This window comes from Oryzias latipes, chromosome 7 (assembly GCF_053564925.1).
Source record: "Oryzias latipes strain Hd-rR chromosome 7, Olatipes_Hd-rR_3.1".
Classification (NCBI taxonomy): domain Eukaryota; kingdom Metazoa; phylum Chordata; class Actinopteri; order Beloniformes; family Adrianichthyidae; genus Oryzias; species Oryzias latipes.
The window spans coordinates 27,111,123-27,120,876 of NC_136243.1; the positions used below are offsets into that span (position 1 = coordinate 27,111,123).

Sequence of the window (9,754 nt, forward strand, 5' to 3'; positions counted from 1 at the left end):
AGAACAGCCATGGGGGAATTCTCCAGCTGGTTGACACATATACATGTGTGAAGGGAAGGTGCAGAGGTGAACCTTCACATGGCGGTGTGCTGGACAATGTGACACTAATGTGGAGACAGGCATGCTGATGTGACACAAGAAAAACTAAGGTGGAAACTGTGGTGGTTGCTGCAGGATGCCCAATAACCTTGATTTGTTTTGCATGTAAACATTTACAATTAACAAAAATGTTTCATCCAAAACTATGGCAACCACGTGTTGATTCTTGTGAATTTATTGTAACTAAATCGGGGCCCAGCTATGTCTTAAAGGACTTTATCATGAAAAATCTTTTTTTTAGCTTTTGTATGTATTATAATGTTAATTCCTCACAAAAAGAAACCCCAAAGCGGTATTTTGATCCGATCACGCATCTCTGAGCATTCCTCCAAAAACCTGCACTCTGAGCACCAGCTCCTCCCAAGCCAAAAAAAAAGAAGTGGGTTCTCACGAGCTGACGTAGATAAGTGAGGAACACCCCCTTCCAGGAAGAGTCAGCGTTCCCAGCACCACCCCCAGGCTAACACACACATCCACTTTCTCCACAGAGTCTCCTATCCTCTTTGATCGGCATCTTTTGTAAGGTGCCACAATATGCACATCCATCTTTGCAAAAGTTTGGGTGTTGTTTGTTTTTGTGGGTGAGACTCTAAAATTAAGTCATCTTACTCCAGCTAGGAAAATGAGCTGTGAAAATAGCTCATACTTAATAAAAATTCATTCTTTGGTGTGCCGATGTTAATATATTCTCATGTATATGGATATTATTTATTCTAAAAGGCTTAAGAAAAGCAGGCTGTATGACCTATAAAGTAGGTAATTCAAAGTCATTAATTTCTTTCGGCATACTGTCGTTCTCAACATTTTTTGCAAATCACATTAATTTTTTTAGCGTTGAGTTTCAGGATTCACTAAATATTTGAATTTTAAATATGAAGTTTGTAACTGTTTATTAGACTGAATAGTTTATTTTTTTATATGGAGCACAAAAAAAGTCCAATGGACTCCCTCGCTGAGGTTATGCTAGTTGGTTATCTTACTGGATTGCATTACTATGGTTTCAGTCGTTAAAAATGTAAAAACATTTTTTTTTATTGGAAAAAAAACACATTTGGAGCATTTACTTTCTTATGAACGTGTATTTGGGGGAAAATGGTGCCTAAAAATGTGATCTAGCTAAATCTATGAAAACTTAATTCAAAGAAAAAAACAAGATAAATTATTTCAATTATCTTTAAAACTGCATTTAGTCCACAGAGATGAAACATGTTGAGACAAGCCTGTTTGCAGCCAAAAGTACCCTGCTGTATGCTGATATGGGCCACTGGCATAAGGAAATTAGAGCAGAACTGCAATCTTAGATCTAAACTGGCATGGCTGACGGATTCAAGAAGATGATGAAAACAACTCAAATCAGCCTTACAGCAACTGCAAGAAACCAAAATAATCAAAAGAGATTTAGAAAATACAGTTGTCCTACTTCAAAACCTTTATCTACAATTGGCTTTTAGCTTTTAAAATAAAGGACATTTCACATGGTACATGTTTTCTTTATAGTAATTGCTGACATTTCACACTAGGTGTTCATGGTTTAGCACAATTAATATTTTAAAAATCAACATGCTCTTTATCAAATCCATTTAAATCATTTTGTCACAGATTAAAATGATGATTGCCATTAATTGGTACTAATTTTCTAATCTAATCTGATGAATAATTTGGAGTTGGATGTGAATCAAAAAGTACACATTTTCAGAATTTGCAATAAACAAAAATTGTAAATGATTCCCAATGATTACATTTTTTAATGATCAAATATAGAAACATTTGTGTCATTTCATAGCAGCTCTAAAAAATAAATAAAAAAGTGGCTATATCACAGAAACTGTGTATATGCATACATATTTCCCCCAAAAAAAGTCAGTCGGACAAAATGTCCTGCAGAGCTTGACAACAAATAAAGATCTTCAGAAGCAAACTACAATATCTACATAATTTCTATACAATTGCTATGGAAACTGCTCTCAAAACCTACCACTTGAAGATGAAAATCACTAAAACATTACAACAAACCTTCACTAGTCCACAAACATGACTATGTGCAGATGAACCCATGAGTGCCTCCTTTTAAAACGAGGATCAGAACTGGATAGAGTAGATGGACAGAGGGAGGGAAAAAGAACAGGCAATCCAGAGTCACCTCATCTATCAAAACCAGGAGAAGCATGGCCATAAATGGCTGCCAATATAACTGGGTCAATTGTGTTTATTGATGATGTGACGGCAGAAATAAGTAGCACAATCGATTACCAAGTGTTTAGATTTAATCTGTCAGGCCAGGTTCAGCATAAAGCCACAAAAATCTGCAGAATGCATCACAGAACAGATGGACAGACCCAGAAAGACAGACTGACCAACAGCTAGATGAAAACCAGCAAATGCCTAGAGGCAAAGAAAAAGGGTCAGTGAAAATTACTTGTTATCAATTCAAAAAATATATATATTGTCTCATTTACAAACAAGTAAGACCTGTGGCAGCTATTAAAAAACAGAAAATTGTTCAAATGTGGAAATTATGAATTAAATATCAACTAGCCAGATGTGAACTCTTCTTGTTTCTTTTAACTAATACCTACAACAGCAACAGTTAAAGCAATACCTTCTCAAAAACACTAAACGCTTAGCTCCATGGTGAGGCAGAAATGAAGAAACAAAAGATCTAACAGAACGTTCGGAGAAAGACTTCAAGAAGTCTAATCATGGACTAACGTCTTTTTGGTCTTTTCTTAATCAAACTCATAACTTTTATAGCTTTTTATCCTGTTAGAGATCACCGTGAGAACATTTACAACTGTCAGTTATACACTTAGGTCTCATGCAGTGATAAGCCCTGGCTTTCCAGATGACTTTGCCACGTCAACCTTAATAGGTGAATTAGTGCATCATTTGTGGCGATGATGCACAAGTGACAGCTTATTACAAGCCGCTATCTTTGGCAAGCCTTTCTGAAGCTTCTTTGACTACAAAGCAGTTAACGTTCAGTTTTAAGGATGCAAACACATACTGGCTCTGCCTCAACAAGCTATTAACCATCTGATGACAGGATGACTGAACACGCGGACCAAAAGAATAATTGCATCAAAGGGTGCAATTTTAAAAAATGCTAAATTGTTTGGAAGTAAAAAGCAAAGGTGCAGCTTGCTGATGGACTCTGTGCAGACTCATAATTGCATGAGTCTGTCATAAACAGTCTCAGGAGTCCACCAGGTCCTTCACTGTGTGACTATGCTCACAAGAAACTCTGCAACAGTACTGGCTTTTTATGTCAATTCTCTTCATGCACAGATTTATCCTTTAAGAAAAAGAAAAAAAACACAAAGAAAAAGAGAAGAAGCAAAACAGCCAAATTGACTCTTGTTTAGATTAAGAAAATCTTAAATAACTCCGACTTACCTTTGCCTTCACATTGTATGATGACTAACTACCGACTACAGTACAACCGACCCAAAGGGTTCTCCAATTAGGATTCTGCACAAAGCTAAAACGTTGAAAGTTAAACATCTACATAAAGTCCCACAGCGATCACCTTTTGATCTATTTTTAAAGCATTCCCAGTGGTCTTCAATTATGACTATATGTCATTTTTAGCCATAAATCAAAAAACCTGTGTTGTTTTCTGAGACATAGTTCTGATCTGCTCCTGATTCACAAAAATTGAATAAATAAATACGCAGAAACGCATGTTTTAACCTTAACTTCCTTCATGTATAAGATAAAGATAAGATAAGATAAGGTAAGATAAAAGCTTTATTGTCATTGTACAGTCACACTTGGTACAACAGTACAACGAAATTGCAAACTCTCCCACATTGGTGTAAAGAGAAAGAAGAAACCAACATAATAAAAAACAGCTCACAAAGCTTACAATTATCTTTCATACAAAAAAGTATCTAAAAAAAAAAAATATATATATATATATATATATATATATGTACACAAATATATATACCAATATACACATGCACATCAGGTGTATATACAGTCATTCTCCCAGAGAAACTAAACCATGCGTGTGTTCATGAGGGCTATTGCTCTGTTGTTGAAAACTGTCTCTAAGTCTGTTTGTCCGTGACCTCAGCACCCCCAAGTCTTTTTCCAGAGGGAAACCATTTAAACACCTGTCCTCCATCATCAGAAAAATGCCAACAAGGTAAAAACAATTTTTTTGGAGTGGGTCTTTAAAAGGTTTTTGTTCAAAAACAGTGGTGGGAAGGTTTCCTTCAAAACACTATTACTATTGAATCTCACCCTAGTGTATGCCAGCTCTTTTCCATCCTTTTGGTATGGCATCATCCATCCATCAGAGCATGAAAAAAAAAAAAAATCAGGGATTTTTTTTTTCTGCTTTGCAGCCCCACTTTTTCTGAAAGCTAGAATCACATTCAACCCCCATTTAGCCCGTATAAAAGCACTTACTATAGAACAGCAGAGTGGGAAAAAGATCCGAAAATTTCGAAGTGATCTGATATTTCTTTTGCTGTGAGGCTAAACCAGCTCAACAGCTATCCAGGAGACGTGTCCCATGTTTTTTTCTGTGTATTCAACACAACAGGAAATTCTTTGTTTGGAAAAAGAAGGGCAAAGGAAACATGGAGCCTTTGGCCTTCATTCCAAACAAACAATTGTCTGTAACAGAGGAGCAGTGCTCTGTCGGCATAGTGGCATTGTAAAGAAGGATCCTGAAGGTGAAGCAGGTGAAAAGTAAACGATTTTGATGGATGAGTGAAGGGGCAGGGACAGACAGATGGATGGGTTTCAGATTTAATTTCCCTCCTTCTGGACACTGCTTGGACAAATTCAGCATGGAGGAAACTATAGCCTGTGGTGTGCTGCAAAGGAGCCAGATACTCAAGGGCTGACAGTCTGTTTGAGAGGGTAGGCAGAACAGAAAGATGCATTCATTATAATCAGAATTTACAATTACAACCATTTCCGTTGTTCAAAATTAAACATGCAGCAAACTGAAAAAATTCTGAACTTATTTATCCCTACATTTATTTATTCCTGTTTGCTTTGGGATTTTCTTTCGTCAGCCTTTTATTTTAAAAGTACTTTGAAATGTAATAAAAACCTGAACCATCTGCTCAGAGCTCCCAGCAATGGGGAGGGTAAGAGGGGCGGGGTGGCTACACCCTCATAAAACTCATGGGCGAATTTCTTAGGTCCCACTCCGATCATCTTTTGGTGTAAAATTAAAAGCATTCCAAGTGGTGTTTTAATTGTGATTATGCATTTTTTTTCTGCGAAAATCAAAAAACCTGAGTTGTGGGAGGAACTGTGAGCCCGCCACCATTTCCCATCGTCCCTTTGTTTACACTCTCTCATGCTAGCCTACAGCCTCTCACAACCCCAACCTAACTTTACTGATGGAAGAAAAATGGTGAGCCTTACAGTTTTCAGATGCCCGCTCAGACAAGGAAAGCACAGACGTACATGAATTTGTCTGTGAGTTGATGCATCAGAAGGGATCGGAGCAGGGAGCTTGTGGCCCGCCGACCATATCGCCTATGTCACCGCTGCAAGCTTTTTGACTGCTCATGATTCACAGCGATGAAAGAAATACATAAATATGTCCTCCATCATGAAAAAAATCCCACAAGAAAATGTTAGAAACACCAAAAACCCAATTTTAATTGGAGTCTTAATGAACCACCACACAGCAGAAACTATGTCCAATTTAATTTGAGAAATAAAAGACCAAACGCTTTTAATTGAACTCAAAAGATGATCGGAGTGGGACTTTTGGTCCACTTAAGCTGTCTATTACAACTTAAAATTGTGGATTAATTTCAAACCTGTTGAGAAAAACCATAAATAACTGGTCCACTATAGTAGCCTCTCTGGGGTTTTTTTCAATCTCAATAAACGATGATCTGATAAACCAGGTATTGTAAGGCTGCGTTTTTTTTTGGGAGACAGCAGAATTCTTTGAAAGAAACTCCACTTTTATGTGTTTCAAATGTGGAGAAACCTTGCAGAGCTGGAGCGCGTGCGCCTGCGCCTGCGCCCTCTGCCACGCCCGCGTCAGCGCGCTCCGTCTTCAATTAGCTCATTATCTAAAAGCATCAGCTGTTAAGATCGGGGCTTCACAAGGAAATCTAATTCCCTACACATACTTTACGCCCAAGAACGGTTCTGAGAGGCTCGCCAAACAGATTCTGCATCCCTAGTTTGTGAAATGTGTTGAGACTAAAGGTGCACCTGCCTCCACGGGGCCCTGACATCCATGAAATAAAGGATGCGGCTTATTAACCCACATTGCCGACCATATTGGTCACATTTGAGCTGTGTGGCAACACCCACTGCATTCGCCTCGACCATTCGAGGCATAAAAGCTGCATAGAAACCCATTTTCGCTTCTTTTGTGTGTGCAAAGACATGCTCATCCGCACAATGTCACTTAACCGGCGAAACGCAGCATGCACCTGTGCAGCCGGATCACACACACACAGAGAAATAAAGCTGCTTACCTGTCCCGTCAGGTCCGGATGTTAAGCTTCGGTCCAGGTTCTGATCATGGAGATGACGGACGCCGCCACCGCCCCGCACCGGAGCGCCTGCTGCTCTGCCGCGGGGAGACGACGCGCTGCGGGCGGGGACGGGAGAAGGACACAAGCCGGCGAGGATGGCTGCCTGTCGGGAGAACGAGGAGGACAGAAGAGGGGCGTTTTCACGGTGTTAGCAGGGGAACTCCGAACGTCGTGCGTAGCAAGCAGCGATGTGACAAAACACGCAGCCTCTGTCCCCGCAGCTGCTCTCACATCAGGCTGGATCCCAACTTTAAAGCTCAATGTGTGTTTTTCAGGGAGGAAAAGAGGCTTCGAGTCTCAGTTATCACCTATAAATAATTAGACTAGACCTGGAAATGTGGAGTTCTAGTTATACATACATTTAATTTGCAAGCCTGCACTAGATTGTAAAAGCAACGTTAAAGCCTAAAGAAACAAAGGAAACAAGTGTAATTTGCTCGTTTTTATAGAAATTGACAGTCTGTCATCTTAAATGTAGGTTCATTTGGATATAAAAAGTTGTGCAATAATTCATATAAATGTATTTCATTGAGATATGTAATTATTAAAAGTTCTGCTTTCATTGAGAGATGTAATTATTAAAAGTTCTGCTTCACACAGAGCAGTTGGACTACTAATGAAGCCTGCACATTAAATTATCGTTGTCGTGATATCAAGCAAGCTGTGCAATGTGTTCATAGCCAAAGTCAAAATAATTTTATGGCAGCTTGAAGTATTTAACGAATCCAAACCAATCCCTTTATGCATTTGACCAATCAGATGGGCCCCTTTACATTGGATGGACCCGCCTCCTATGTAGATGAGGGTCATTTGGAGAGTAATTCAAGTTATGTCGACTCTTATTATTTAAATTGAACTGTTGCAGTGAAATGGAAATGTTCAATTTAGATGTTTTGCCTTTTTTTTTCTTGTATCGCAAGTTATATCATCATCGCAATATTGATCACTAGTATCGCAAATCGCAAGTTTTCCTCATATCGTGCAGCCCTACTACTAATCAACTTATCGTAATTGATGCATTGATTTCTATTCCTACGATCCAATCAGATCGTTGTGTTTGAAGCAAGTTGTTATCCAAATCGATCTATACTATTATAAAATTGTTTCAAAATGAAATAAGTCGGTTATATCCATAAAATACCATGTAGATTGCGGCATGGTATGTTTTATTTTTATTGTAATGAATAACTGACTACACACACGTGATGGCAGCAAGAAGTGATCAATTACAGTCCGATATGTGAAACACTTTGAATTTTGCAAAGATGTGACCATTCAATGAGGTAGAATGTTCTAATAATGTTCCGTTTCTGTTATTTTGATGTGGAAATCAACAGTGGACTGAACTAGAATGTGAACTAAAATATGAAAGGATTTGCCATTAATTTTTGTTTAATTGTTTTGTGTGTAGACATATTTAATTTACACGATTATCTTGCAAGAAATATAAGGAATCTGGAAAATCTATTCCTGAGTCACACTAGGTTAAATGTTGGCTAATAATGTCTTGGATTGATTTTGGGTCAGTGAATCAGATCATTCAAAATGAACCAATATTGACTATGAATCGTATCAGTAATTACGGATTATGATATGAATCAAATCATTGTTCAAATGAATTGTTACACCCCCGTAATTAACCTGTAACCTGAATTAAAGACATCTGTTTTAACTAATCACCTATATAAAAGAGAAATGCTGCCTATGACGCCAAGAAAACTTCCAACTGACAAGCGTGGAGGTGGGAACATCATGCTTCCAACAGGATAATGACCCAAAACATACAGCCGAGCCAAGGGATGGCTGAAGAAGAAGCATATCAAGGTCCTGGAGTGGCCCAGCCAGTCTCCGGACCTCAATCCTATAGAAAACCTAGAAAGAGAGTGAAAGCTCGGAGTTGCCAAGCAACAGCCATGACATTTTACTGATTTAGAAGTCATTTGCAAAGAAGAATGGACCAAAATTCCTGATATGTGCAGAAACCTGATCATCACCTACCAGAAACGTCTGGCCTCTGTGCTGCTAATAAAAGTTTTGTCATAAAGTCTTTATGGCAAGAGAGTTCAAATGCTTATTTCCCTCAATAAATATAATGTAAATACATACATATAATGTTTTATGATTTTCTTTGTGGTTTTCTTTTTCTCATGGTTCAAATGAATATAACATTAGGATGACAATTAAGGAAGCAAACACACAAAATCAGCAAAGGATCAAATGCCAATTTCCTCCTTTAGGAAAATATAGGCACTATAACTCTTCACCTCTAAATAGTCCACCTTTTTTCCCCTGGAGCTTTTTTATTTGTAAAATCTTCTAAAGTGTGAAACTGGATCAATTTTCTGTCTGCTAACATGTTGTTTTGTAAAGTTTCTAATAGATTCACACATCCTATCAGTATATTTTTACATCTGTGCACATATGATAACCCATCTGAAACTCACAGGATTCAGGGAAATCTGTCCCCGCTTCTGTGTTGAATAGATGATGGCTAAGTAGATGATATATTGCTGTGGTGACTCATAACCTTCTGTGTTGAACGCCCTCGTTGGCATTCATGCTCAAGTGTTCTGTTGAAATGCAAATATGCATACAGAAAAATCAATTCCGTTCATGCTCCAGTGGGTCTCCTTCACTTAGATGTCCTGAAAGGAGCATATGGGTGTATATAAAACATTAGCCATTTGCTTTTGCTTTAGGATAAAATCTTTGCTTCCTCTGGGAAATCTCTGAGTATGGCCCCGAACCATAACAAATCTGTTTAAAAAAAAATTGTTTAAGACATCAATGGATTATTTACTTGTGAGCATATGTACCTAGAATTCAGTCCAAGCTATGATTCAATTTCTCCACATGGTGGCAATCAAACTCCACGTTCAATTCAGCATAAACAATGTAGAATAACCAAGCTGAATACTTAATAGCTAGCAAATGTTAAGACTTTCGGATGAATTCCGTTTATTTTGCACCTGCCCTGACTGTGTCATCACTCATATGTTCTGGCAGTTTCTGTACAAACAACCAGCAGAATTCCATATGTGAAACGTGTGACAGGTACACAGATTTCATGTGAGCAGAAATAGCATTTTTTTAGGTATCAGAGGCAGATCATGACGTCACCTCTC

The 9,754-nt window shown here is 38.2% G+C and overlaps 1 protein-coding gene across 16 annotated transcripts in view; it reads right to left on the reverse strand.

Annotated features, from left to right (window-relative positions):
- Positions 1 to 6,846, reverse strand: part of si:dkey-178k16.1 (band 4.1-like protein 1) — a 68,077-nt gene extending 61,231 nt beyond the window's left edge. For 10 of the 16 annotated variants that reach the window (XM_078950777.1, XM_078950774.1, XM_078950766.1 and 7 more), the window contains exon 1: positions 6,570 to 6,846. The gene's annotated coding sequence lies outside the window, so the exon portion shown is untranslated. Of the gene's footprint in view, positions 1 to 4,347; positions 4,375 to 6,569 lie in introns of all 16 variants that reach the window. The other 6 variants (XM_078950778.1, XM_078950769.1, XM_078950776.1 and 3 more) reach the window with 2 other exon arrangements.
- Between the last annotated feature and the right edge of the window lie 2,908 nt (positions 6,847 to 9,754).